We start from the raw sequence: 12,232 nt of genomic DNA on the forward strand, positions 1-12,232 counted from the left end.
TTGCTTCTAATATGAATGGCTTAGCTGAAATGACAACAATAAAAAGTTAAAAATTATGTCCTTCTCTTACGAGATTCAAATGAGAAGTTTCTGTCCAAAGCCTTGAAATCAGATTAAGACTTGGCATAAAAAGTTAAATATTAGTCATGCCTTAAAGTTTCTAGTTGCGTTTAACAGTATCAGTCTAATTTGGGGATATGTTTGCAGACAGAGTTAAGATTTTATTACAAGTGGAGGGCTGGGGATTTAGCTCAGTGGTTCCAGCACCTGCCTTGCAAGTATAAGGTCCCGAGTTCGATCCATGGTACAAAAAAAAAGATTTTATTACAAGTGGAATAATAAATAATAATCAGAATAAGAGACTGTGAAGAATTAAAATCATGTGTTAGCAGTGAACAACTCATTAATGATAATAATAATATTGTGATTTGATAGAAAATGCAATCTTATTTGTTTTTTAGGCAGAACAAAAGGAGCTTTGAGTAATAAAGAATGATAGGTTTAAAAAGTGAAAGCTTTAATTCCACCAATACAATATAAATTGCTGGTATCTCTGAATTCTCTTATGTAAAATCAGCCCCTCTTCCTCCCTCTTTTTCCCTCTTCCCTCCCTCCTTTCCTTCCTCCATTCCTTCTTCTAAAAATCAATTAAAGCTTTATTATGTGCCCATGAAGGATGCCAGTGCTGAGGGAACAACTCTCAAAGCTAAAAGAATAAATTGTTCTCATAAGATAAATTTAAGTAAGATTTTGTATGAGAAAGAGTTGTAAAAGTGCTCAACATTTTAAGTATATTAAGTGGTTCTCCCTTTGGATTTGACTTCCGATTTCAAGATTAATAAGCCAGGAGAGTTTTGTTCATGGGTTTATTAAAGGAAATAAGATTAGTGACTTCAAAAAGTTAAAAACTAAGTTCATTAAATTATTTTGCATATTTCCTCCTTTGCATTTTCAGAATAATTAAACAAAGTAAAACTAATTGTATACTGTGAATTTTTGAAGAAGTTTAAAAAGTACCTAACTCAACCTTAATGTATATTGTGAATGGCACTACAAAAAATCCACTGAACCATGAAGATTGAATGCTGCACAGATTGATAGTGAAATGATCAAATGGTGCACGTTTTCTTTTGTTTCCACTCCCACTGCCTGGGCACTGCCACAGCATGTGTTCCAGCCATTACAGTGCCAGTCACTGGGTTTTGGCACCTTGCACTGAACTCTTGAGGTGTGAAGATGGTGGTGCCACTAGCCCATATCTTTTACAACTCTGCCCCCCATTGGTGCTTTTTGTAGTTCCTTGATTTAGTATATTGGATCAAAAAGAGAGAGCATGATGGAAAAACTGAAAGCAATCACACCTACCAGTTTCCTCTGGGAAGCCTCTTGGGAAATGGAGGGAAAGAATGACTCTTTGCTTATTAATATTCATTTTCCACAAATGTCTCCGAAATGAATTCTGTCTCTGAATCACTAAAGCCAATTACATCAATCTATCACAAAAAGTTCTAAAACACATCTCTTCTCCTCCAGAAACACAAAGGAACATATCCCAAATGTATACTATAAGAGACTCTCTCATAGTAGAACTGCCTAGAATTAAGAGATACATAAATTGAATTTCAAATTAAATGGGTCTTCTAGTAATTGCTCAAAATGGGATTCCAGGTCTGAGGTTTTCAATGCTGTGGCATATTTACAGGGTCTTACCTTGTCCTTGACATTTTGACTATTGCTTCCTTTTAGGGGATTCAAGGCCTCAAAACATGTTATGTAAATCCATGTTCATTTCATTTCTGACAGTTTGGGGGAGCGCATATCTCGAATGTGGTTGTTTTGCCCAAATGGCTTAACTAGTGTTATGGTTTGATTCTTAAATATTCCCAAAGGCCCATGTACTAAAAGGCTTGTCCCCAGATGAGGGTAATGCTGGGAGATGATGAAACCTTTAGGAGGTGGGGACCTAGTGGAAGAATGTTAGATCACTAGAGGCAGGAAAGGACCTTAGGACACTGGTCCCTTCACCTTTTTATTTTTGCTTCCTACCTGCCTTTAGGTGAGCAGCTGGGCTCTACTGCATGGCCATGTTCTGCCACAGTGTTCTGCCTCACCACAGACCCAGAGTGACACAGCCAGCTGACATGGACTGACACCTGGAACCATGAGCCAAGTCACCCAAGTCTCTTCTCCTTTAAGTTGGTTCCTCCAAGCATTTTGTCACAGAGATGGAAAGCTCTGTGACACATGCCCAGTATTCAAAATTGTAAGTTTGGCTTATTGACTGAGATAGTTTGGATTGGTTTTGAAACTTGGTTAGGAGAAGAGGCTTGAATAAATTCAATTCAGTACATGCTTAATGCCTGCAATAGTAAGGCTTCATGTTTGTTTATTAGCTTTTTACATCAAGTTTCCTATGAAAATAAACAGTTGTGTGGAGTTCCCCTTCAAGTATACACTCTCATTACTGATAACAGTCTCAAGGGAATGAATGAGTCTCTCTAAACAATTGGTTTGTTTTTAATCTCTGGATTCTGAAAATTTTATAATGGATGCTTCCCTCTGCATTTTATCTGATAGAAAGATTACAGGCCAAATCTATAGCTCACTTATTCTAAATTTTTAGTAAGTACTTTATATACTAATATCACTCCTAATGTGTCTTTTTTGCTTTATCCAACCCATCTGGTTTATAATAAATATATTTTATCATGTTGCAATGTATATTTTTTGAATTTTCTTAAGTGTTTTCCTTGGAACAAAGAAGAAACAATAATAATTGATAACTGTAGTGTTAGCAGAACCAATGAAAGCATAGAAAATGACAAATATGAATATTAAAAATTCAGGTGCCATTAGCTAATCCTAAAATTCCTTCAAACTGCAGTATAGAAACAAAGTTCTGCAGTGTTTTGTTCTGTTGATTCTAAAGTTACATGGATGTCCTGACTACACAAGACTGGGAGAGGAGATGAGAATTTTCTATTTGTTTGAAAAACTTCCATCAGAATGAGTGGGAGCTCAATCCTCCTTAGGACCTACTTAGTGGGTGCTTTGTTTTTCATGTTGACTATTTCTGTGTTTGAAAAGTACGAGGGCCAGGCCAATGCTGATAATGAAAATTTTGAACTAGTCAAGCCACATTGGCTGTTGAAGTATTAAGATACTTCCACGAGAAGAAGGTGAGCTGGTCCCAGCACCCGGAAGGAAGCTCCCCTGCCTCCATCCCAGGCTCCTAGGGCACTGAAGCTCAGCCAGTCCCAGCACCTGGAAGGAAGCTCCCTGCCTCCATCCCAGACTCCTAGGGCAGAGAAGGTGAGCCGGTCCCAGCACCCGAAAGGAAGCTCCCCCACTGCCATCCCAGGCTCCTAGGGCAGTGAAGCTCAGCTAGTCCCAGCACCTGGAAGGAAGCTACCCCGCCTCCATCCCAGGCTCCTAGGGCAGTGAAGCAAAGCCAGTCCCAGCACCCGGAAAGAAGCTCCCCTGCTGCCATCCCAAGTTCCTAGGGCACAGAAGGTGAGCCGCGTGGGCGCCAGAAGCACCCCCCCCGCCCCGTGGAAATGAGAAGACACATAAACAAGCCTCAAAAACAGACTTTCAGATCACCTACAGCAACCTCAAAGGGAAATGAGATGGAACACTCTGATACTCAACCACCTGGACTCTCTGAACTGGCAACAAAAGAGGATCTGGGAAAAATGAAATCAGAAATAATTACTCAGATAACAGCAAAGATTTTGCTCATGGTGCAAGACATGATTAATAAATCCAGAGAGGACACAGATAAAAAATAGAGGATCTAAGGAACATGATGGAATCTCAACGTAGGAAACAAATGGAATCCATAAAACAGATACAAACAGATTTCCAGGAGATTAAAAACTCCATGGAAAGTCTGCATAGCAGAATGAACCAATGTGAGGATAGAATTTCAGATATAGAAGAAAAGATTGCAATTAGTGACCAGGAAAAGAAAAATTGCTTTAAAATTGTAAGGGAACATGAGAAATCAATCCAACAGCTGCTAGATGATGCAAAGAAGAATAACATAAGACTGATTGGAGTCAATGAAGAAAGAAGAGAGGGTGCAGATGACATAAAAAAACTATTCACAGAAGTGATGGCAGAAAACTTCCCAAGGAGGGGGAAAGAGCTTGACATACAGATAAGTGAGACATACAGGACTCCAAATAGCCTTGATCAAAAAAAATCTACACATAGGCATATAATTGTTAAGATTCCAGAAACTCAAGCAGTGAGAGAAAAGAAACAAATCACATACAAAGGAAAGTCCATCCGAATCACAGCAGACTTCTCAACGGAAACCCTCAAGGCAAGAAGAGCTTGGAGTGATGTATTTCAAGCCCTAAAGGAAAACAGCCTCCAACCCAGATTGATGTACCCTGCAAAACTATCTTTCACAATTGATGGAGAAATAAGTTGTTTTCATGATAAAGAGAACCTCAGGAACTTCATGAATACCAAACTGGCACTCCAAAAAACTTTAGACAATACCCTAGGAAAAGACAATGAGGATCACAACCCCAGGAAACCCAGCAGAATGAATCCATTGGTCATGACAAATTAAATGCAAAGGGGGAGAATCCAACAAAAAGAAAAAGTCATGACAAGACTTTTAAAACTTTTGACTTCATCTCCTAATGAGTGTATAATTCAATCTTATTATTGTACTGATTAGTATTTTTCTGATTCTAGAATTGCACACCGTTGCTTGTGCTATACTGGCTGTTTATCATCTTCTTATGTCTACATTTTAATTGGGTTGTCTATTAATGAGCTCTAAGAATTCTTTATATATTCTGCTCATAGGTTATATGTATTGTAAATATGGTCTGTTTAAGGACTACTTTTCATTTTAATGATGTCATTTAAAGTTCTAAATTTTAATGAAATCTCATCAATTTTTTTCTTTTATACATCATGGTTTTTGTATCCTAGGTAGTTCTTGCCTACCCTGAATTCATAAATATTTTCCCTTATAATTTCTTCTTAAAGTTTTATACTTTTAGGCTTTCATATTTAAGTTCATAGATCCCCTTAAGTTATTTTCATGTATGGAAAGAAAGGGTTGAGGTTAATTTTTTTTATATATGGATACCAGGTGCTCTACTGCCATTTGCTGAAGACACTCTCTCTTCCTTGCCTCTTGAATCGAGTTTATATTCTATAAAATGCTAAGGTTAAATAATCTTTCACAACTCAGTGGACCATATATGTGTGGTTCTATTTCTAGATTCTCTGTTTTATTCCAATGATCTATATGTCTTTCCTTACAACAACAGTGCCTTGATTACTGTAGCTTTAGAAGAAGTCTTAAAATTGGGTGCTAAACGTCTTCCAACACTGTTTTTGTTTTTGTTTTTGGCTTTTCTAGGTCCTTTGTACTCCTACATAACTTTTAAATTTCAATATCCAATTCTTCATTTATAGCAAGTATACACAGACCTGAATTTTTATATATACCTTGTGTTTTCTAATCCTGCTAAATTCAAGTACAAGTTCTAGGGGTTCCTAGAGATTTCTTAGTATTTTCTCTGTAGATGATCATTTCATCTACATATAAAGATTTTGCTTCTGCCATGCCAATCCTATCCTAGTTGTGTCATTTTACTGTCAGGCTATTTTGGTTTAGACCTATGTTTCAAAATCTAATGGACAGATGAAGAGTAGGCATATATGTCCTTGTTCCCCACTTTAGGGAGAAAGCATTGTATCTTCTCCATTCATAGAAGGAGTTTTTGTTGGAAGTATGGAGTACATGGCTTTGATCTGTTGATGAGGTTCTGTTCTACTTCTAGTCTCCTGATAGCTTTTACCTTGAACAGCTGTGGAATTTAGTCCAATACTCTTTCTCCAACTAGTGACGGGATCATATGGCTTTTTCCTTTCCTCTGTTAAAATGATGACTTTTGGGGGTGGATCTTCCAATTCTGAACCAACACTGCCATCCCTATAACAAAATCACATACTGCCAGATCTGACTTCTAAGAGTTTGTTTTGTTAAACAAATTTCTATCTATTTTCATACTTTTTTCTTCTATTATCTTTATCCAGTTTTAGGATTAGCACAATGTTGATTTCCTAAAATGAGGGGAGAAGTGTTCCTTCTTTTTTCTGCTTTTATTGTTTGATATAATTTATCAGTTAAAATGTTTATGAGCAGGCTGTTGTCATATAGGTAGGGTTTCAATCTAGGAATATACTTTCTTTAATAGGTGCTATTCAAATTTTATATTTCCTCCAGAGTTAGTTTCATTGATTGGTCTTCTAAGTTACTTCTTAGAAGTTGTCAAATTTATTTCAAAAAAGATTTTTGCAATATGCCTTCTATATCCTTTTAAATTCTGTAAAATCTGTGATAATGTCTCCTAGATCTTAATATTGTAATTTAAAAAATGTATAACTGATATTGTGTAACAAGAGGAAAAGGTTTAAAAGAGGAGAGGAATTGGGAGGGGTGGTGAAGGGAAAAAAGGGAAAGGAAAAAATATAAGAAGAGGGAAAAAATGGATACAAGGTCTTTGCAAATAGGGAAGGGTGGAGGGGGTGAAGGGAGGGCAAGGGAAGGGGAAAAAAATAAGAACCAAGAGACTCATGTAATGGTACAAGATCCCAATGATGAATGTAACTGTATTTTATACCTAAAATGTACCAATAAAGTTAATGGGGGGGGAGATACTTCCATGAGAAGTATTTGATAGAGAGGTCTTGTTCTAAGCCCCTTAACCCAGCCAGTACCTTCCTGTCATTCTGGCCACAGTGTTACATCAATCTATCAACTTAAGGGTTAATATTTTACACAATAGATAGGCTCCGGTACCCTGCTCCATTCTGATTGCCTAGAATCCTCACCTATGACATTAACTATTTTGAATATCATCCTGATGTACATATACAGATCAACATACAATCTTGCAATATCAACTAGTAATTTGGGATACCAAAAAAAAAAAAAAAATCCAGGCTCTCCCTATTACAAAAAGGGCTGAAGTTTGGAATGATTTGAAACGATTTTTAATAAAATCTTCAACTAGCAATTAGCCAATCATTTTTGGATTTTTTACTATTCTGTGGTGTGCTAGGCATTTTAGAAACTACAAAGAAACATACCTGATAGGGAAAGTGACAATGGACCCATGACAAGATAATTTCCAACACAGGCAAGGAATAAATATCATAGACCTTAGACCTGGAGAGAGTACTTGTAAGGTATAATGAAGGAGAGTTATTAAGGGTAGTAAAACTTGAGCTGAGTCTTAAAGGATGAACAAGATTAACAAAGATGAAGATAAAAAATTAATTCTTCTCTGCAGGATGAAAGCTAAGGGTGCTGAGCAGCAGTGTTTGTAGGTGAGGGAATCAAAGGAAGAACCTAACAGTAGAGTGAGACTTGGGTCCACACCTCAACATTGCCACTCGATAGATGTGGAAGTTTGGGGAAGCCACTTAATCTGTCTGCACCTCTGCTCTGCATTACTGTGAGGCTAAAATAATACTGTTGATTTTAATTTTATTATTAATTATATGGTTATCCTCCTAACTGTTTTTGCTACTTCTCTGTCAAATTCAAACCCCAGTGATTGCTTTTGGCCTGCATCTTTGTGTGACAGCTGAGTTCTAGGTGTATGGATATTTGGGTGTTTGGGACACTCACTGAGTGGTCCTGTGTGAGTCGTGTTTTGGTAAGTAATCTTAGGGAAAACAACTGTCCTTCAGAAGATCAGTTTTAGGCTGGTTTTAAATTCATAGGATAATCATGCAAGATTCCATTTTTGCTTAAGTGGAGAGATATAACTAGTCACCTGTGTTCTTAATTTGTGAAGGTGTGCATTATTAAATTCCTTCATTTTGCACTTAACTATGTATGTTTTTATTTACATATGCAGATCCAGATTTCTTGACCATGGGTCTCCAAAAACTAGAATAAAGCTTGCCATGAACAAGCTTAAGAAAAAGTCAAACCTGAAACCCATGTGCTAATACCTGTTTACAAAAATCCCAAATCTGTAAGGGCCACCATATGCCATTATGATTGTAATCTGTTTTCTAAGGACACAAACAAGCTGAGGCCTATTGTAACAAATGTTGTGAATCGGCACTTCAGCTGTGATTTTAGAACACTGATTCTTGGGATGGGTCTTGTCATATTTGCACTTGTAAATATTGACTAGGAGGGGAAGCTGGATAAAATATCACAGAAATTTATCCTTAGGCTGTGGGATTTGAGTTAAACTTTAGCTCTTTTGTATTATGTTTGGTTTTCCCCCCTTGGCTCTGATTGAGCATGGAAACTAAAACTTCCCAAGAGGTTTTGAGGGAGCAGAAATGCTTCTCAAAATTAAAGTACTAACATGGGGATGTATTCTCAACTGCTTCACCTAGAGAAGGACTTTAAGGTGATAGGAGAAAGAAAGTGAGGAAAAGAAAAATGCAATTATTTTTCTTTCTTTTATACTAACAACTTACATTTGGTGCAGAAAGTTATTGTTATTTAGAAATTTCTTATTTGGATATGCTGAAAATCTTATAAGAAGAAAAGGTCAACTAAATTTGTATAATACAACTTAAAAATTCACATTAAAAAACCTGGAATATAGTGTATGTCCATTGATTTGGAGAGACTATTTAAGAATAGGGGAAATTAGGGCAACACACAGAAGCACCTACTGATTCTAAGTCATGTTTTCATTCTTTTTGTTGTTGTTGTTGTTTTATTATAAACTTGCTGAGAGATTGCATCTCCTTTGGTTAGCCTTGGACATCCTTGATTAAAAGTTCACATAAATGCAACAGTGAGGATGATAACCTCAGGGTAGCTTTAGATTAGAATACTAGACTTTTTAAAAAGTGTGCTTCTAGGGCCGGGGATTTAGCTCAGTGGTTTCGCCGCCTGCTGCGCAAGCGCAAGGACCTGAGTTCGATCCCCGGTACCAAAAAAAAAAAAAAAAAAAAAGTGTGCTTCTAGTTTCCAGAATCTTTTGTATTAGATATAAGCTAGTTCATACCCTTGATATTATTCAACTCTAATGGAGTAATAAATGACAAAATTGGTGCCTTAACCCTGCCTTATTAAATTCTTAAAAATAATATTTTGCCTTTCACATTGCTTTTCATATATCTGACAGGAGTCACTACATTAGTCAGTTATCATTTGCATCTTTTTTCCAGGCAACTTAGAGATCAATTTCTGGGTAATCAATTTGATTCTGGAGATAATCAGATTGGTCTCTGGTTGCTTTGGGGCTATCAGATTAAACCTATCATACATGATCCCCCATTACTCCTTTTACCTTTCTATTTATTTCCAGCTGTTGATAGAAAGATTGAATATTAGAATTTTGAGAATCTTAAAATGAATTTTCTCTACAAAGTCCAGCCAAGGAATACCCTGGAAGAAATTTCTTTCTTATGAAAAGTAAGGGCTACCCTGCTTCTGTTGCATTCTGTGCTTAGTTCTGTTTTCCTGGTACTTTGTGCTATTATACATTCTTGGCCATGTTACAGCCCTTAAAAAATTAAAAACAATTGCATTTAAAAGCTTCATTCCATTGTTTTCTTATCCAGTTCAAAGTAATAGTAATGAGCTTTCTGCATTAGTGTATCTCCTTCCAACTCACTTCTTTAGGTCTTCAACTCCACCAATTTCTCCATATAGTATCTCATTTTTACTTCTATGTCAAGGTATAATCAGGAAAACAGAAGGCATATAAGTATTTTACAAGATGATTTAATCTAGGGAATTGGTCACACAGAAGTTGGAGGATTAAAAAAAGCAAAAAGTGAGTAGGAGGATGTAGTGAAATTCACCACTCCAGGACTAGGAACTCAAAAGGAAATCCCATGTTGGGAGGAAGGGTTTCACAGATCTGGTCCTCAGATTTCTGAAGAGGAGTGCTAGACTGCTGCCACACCTCAGCTGCTCAAGAAGAAAACTGGGCACAGTGATGTACACTCATAATCCCAGTACTCTGGGAGGCTGTGGCAGGAGGATCACAGGTTTGAGCCTAACCTGGACATCTTAGTGATTTAGCAAGGCCCTTTCTCAAAATAAAAACTAAAAGAGGTCTGGGGAATGTAGCTCAGGGAAAAGATCTTGGGTTCAATCTGACATTGCAAAAAAAAAAAAAAAAGTGGCCTATGATGTTGGCAGTTGGGTCAGATAACTGGGAGAGACATGGTACTTGCTGGTGGGATTTAGACACTGGGGTAGTTTGGAGGAGGCCCTATGTGAAGTTGAGCTCAGCGCTCAACATTGTGGGAGTGCTGATCTTACCCCTAGGGGAAAAGAATGACTTTAGTTCTGACAGTGCCCAAACAAACCCTAGGCTGGATCCAACAGAAAGGGAACTAACTTTCTCCTTTTCTCTATTCTTTCAGTCTATCTCCAGTGCCTCCTATTGACAGAACATAAATGGAAATCAACTGGCAGAGGAGAAGTGGATTTGACCAACACTCAACCCCAGCTTCCAAAAGTAAAGAAGGGTGGATTTGGAATGGAGGGAAGGTATCCAGAATATGCCTTTAAAAAACTTCTTTTAAAATCTTTCATTAGAAACTCAAATAAGGGAGGTTCTGAGCAGTGTGCAGGGGGTCCATTGGCCCTGCCCCTTTGGTGCAGAGGAGCTGCTAGGATGCCAATACAGCCCTCCTTCCCCCCTTCTCCCCCCACCTCTGACCATTGGGTCAAGCCAGCACTTAGATCCACACCACAGAGAGGCAGTGGGTCAGAAAGGACATTGATCTGAGCTCCAGAAGATAAAACAGAAGTGAACAAGAGAAAGAGGGCCTCACTGAGGCTCCTAGATGAAAATTGAAGCCCACTGGAAAAGTGAAGAAAATCTCTGCAATAAAGGCACATCAGACCCCCATAGTTGGTGTTGTGATTGATCTAATCAATTGTCCTTCCTGGTATATGGAAAATGAGATAGCCTAAGAGTCATTAGAGACTCAAATCCTGAAGGCAAGATATATCTGGAAGACACTTCTGAGAAACAATCATTCCATAAATGTTCTAAATACAAGCAGCAAAGATACTTACAATAAGCAATATTGATGTATCCACACAGGAATTGAACCAAAAAAGTACCAACCACAAAAATAGAAATGAGAAGACACCTAAGCAAGGCACAAAATCAGGCTACCAGTTCACCAAAGGCAAATTCTGGGGGAAACAAGATGGAAAAGTCTGATAATCAATCACCTGGACACCCTGCACTGATGGCACAGAAAGTAACAAAATAGATGAAAGAAGCTCTAGAAAAGTTCAAAACAGAAATAATTTCCCAGATAACCACAGAGATGGTGAGCAGAATGAGATAGGATTAGAGACTCTAGAACAGAAACAGATAAAAAAAATACATGAGCTCAGGACCATGATGGAAACCATGAATGCCCAGCATAGGAAAGAAATGGAATCCATGAAACAGATTCAAAGAGATATCCAGGAGATTAAAAACACTATTGAAAGCATTTTCAGCAGAATGAATGAATGTGAAGACAGAATATCAGATATAGAAGACAGGTTGTGGTCAGTGACAATGAAAAGAGAGATCTCTTAAAAATAGTAAGGGACCATGAGAAATCTATCCAGCAGCTCCTAGACGATGCAAATATAAGGCTGATAGGAATACATGAAAAATCAGTAGAAAGTACAAATAACATAAAAAAACACCTATTCACAGAATTAATGACAGAAAACTTCCCAAACAGAGAGAAAGAATTTGACATACAGATGAGTGAGGCATATAGGACTCCAAATAGCCATGATCAAAAAAAATCTACACCTAGACATATACTAATCAAGATCCCTGAAACTCAACAGAAGAACAAAATACTACAAGCAGAGAAAAGAAACAAATCACATACAAAGGGAAGCCCATCAGAATCACAGCAGACTTTTCAACACAAACCCTCAAGTCCAGAAGAGCCTGAAGTAAGGTATTGCAAGCCATAAAAGAAAACAACCTCCAAACTAGACTGATGTATCCTGCAAGACTATCTTTCAAAATCGATGGAGAAATAAGATACTTCCATGACAAAGAACACCCGAGAAATTTCTTGAATACCAAACCAGAACTCCAAACAATTCTACACAATATCCTGGAAAAGGAAAATGAAGGTCATAACTCCATAAGGCCCAACAGAGCAAATCCACCAGGCAAGGCAAGAAATTAAAGAGAGAGGGGGGAAAATAAAAAACAAAAGAGCCAATAGC

The sequence above is a fragment of the Heterocephalus glaber genome, unplaced genomic scaffold (assembly GCF_053883595.1).
Source record: "Heterocephalus glaber isolate CG9 unplaced genomic scaffold, H.glaber_assembly_v1.0 deba00000546, whole genome shotgun sequence".
In the NCBI taxonomy this organism is placed as follows: Eukaryota; Metazoa; Chordata; class Mammalia; order Rodentia; family Bathyergidae; genus Heterocephalus; species Heterocephalus glaber.